The sequence below is a fragment of the Rhipicephalus sanguineus genome, chromosome 1 (genome assembly GCF_013339695.2).
Source record: "Rhipicephalus sanguineus isolate Rsan-2018 chromosome 1, BIME_Rsan_1.4, whole genome shotgun sequence".
Lineage (NCBI taxonomy): Eukaryota > Metazoa > Arthropoda > Arachnida > Ixodida > Ixodidae > Rhipicephalus > Rhipicephalus sanguineus.
In genome coordinates this window covers 279,612,535-279,614,353 of record NC_051176.1, presented here as the reverse complement: position 1 = coordinate 279,614,353, position 1,819 = coordinate 279,612,535, and positions in this window count along the sequence as shown.

The window sequence follows — 1,819 nt, the reverse complement described above, 5'->3', positions numbered from 1 at the left end:
TCAAACATGCATATAGGCAATCCTGGCTCTTACGTGCCAGATAAAATGGACGCGCGTACTTTATCTTACGTCGTTGACCAATTTCCCAGTGTGCAACTGTTAGACGTGCTGTGCCTCGCCGTATGACCTACCATGGTAGCTTAGCAAGAAAAGTGTTGCGCTGCTGAGCCCAATGCCATGGATTCTATTCCTCGGCCACGGCGGCCGCCTTTCTATGCGGGCGAAATGCAACAACACCCGTATATTTATAGGTTTGGGTGGACTTTAAAGAACCCCAAGTCGTCAAAGTTAATCCGGTGTCCCCAGTAGCAGTGTCCCTTAATAATATCATGATTTTTGTACGTACAACCGCACAATTTGTCATTATCATAGCTCGAGGTGAGCCACGCCTTCATGTATCAGAAGCATCTTGAATGTTATCGCAGATTCTAATCAGATCGCATGCGGGGCGCGAATGACTGGAGTACGTTTTGAAATGTACGGGAGCACCGGCGACTGTGCTGGAATGTATTGTTCCTTCCGTTGATCAAATTTTCGGATATTATCCTCGCGGCCATCGATACACTTAGTAGGTTTTGTTTTGCTCGGCACAAGTTCGCCCGTCAAGGAGCTCAATATTTACCGTTTAATCTGCTGCATGTTTCACAGTCACAACTACGTGACAGTGCGTGAAAGAAGTGCGCCGAAATGGAGGACCTCAGATTAATCTTGACCAGGTGGGGTTCTTTGACGTGTACCCAGATATAAGTACCCGGGTATAATATATGAGCATAAGCATTTTTTGCTTTACGCGCTATTAGGAATCCGGCCGAAGTTGCAAGCAATTCACCCCACGACTGACGCGAAATAAGAGGAACCATGGAGACATTGTTTAAGTTTTCAGAAGGCGTATCTAAATTAAATAACTGAATCGAACTTGATATTTACTGAATATTCAAGGAGAAAACGAAAACGGAGTTCGGGTTATGATACTCCGTCAGGAGGAGCAGTTATACTGACAGTAACTAGCGTCGGAAGTGTTGCTATAACCGCGCCAAAAATTTGATAGCATAAGTGGATGTGAGAAGACGAAAGTGTTGACCGAGAGCTGAGGCTCATTATGCTACGTGCTTCGCCGACTGAACAGCATAAATACACTCAGTAATGTGCATTTTCTTGTAGAAACAAAAGTCGGAAAGAGTTAATATTAGAGACATTCTGTCGAACCGAGAAAAATACAGGCTCGGTTCGGGTTAAGGTTATTTTCACTCCGGTTATTTTCCCCTTCTGGCAGATAGAAAGTGATAACGGTTCGTGAAGCAATTCACAACGATCAACCGGTTCGGTAATTGGTTTGGAAAAATTAACTTTATCTTCGACACGTTGTACAGTGCTGTAATATGCTTGGCTGGAAAACTCTAAGTAGCACGAAACATGCATTGGCTGAATCAGACTCGGCGTTGCCTGTACAAACTACTTTAAGTACAATAGGAAACGTCGGACTATCCTACGTGCACAACATGTAACACTCGGGAAGACGTATAACTAGGGCTCCGTGTTTTCGGATAAATCCGAAAAAATCCGATAAACACTCGCCGGTAAAATTTTTGACAATTCGGATTTATCCGATAAACCCCGTTTTTAACGGCCAATATGACCCTGTTCCGTTCTTTTTGAATGGGAATGTTGTAAGTGGACGTTGATACACCGGCTTGTTTGGTCGATATAAACTTTCCCTCGTATAACAGTATCGCGTAAACCGTACCAATAGCACATTTAACAAAGGGCTTGTCGCGCACGAAGCAAGAAACGTCGATGTATGTGGGGCCCCTGGGAGCGC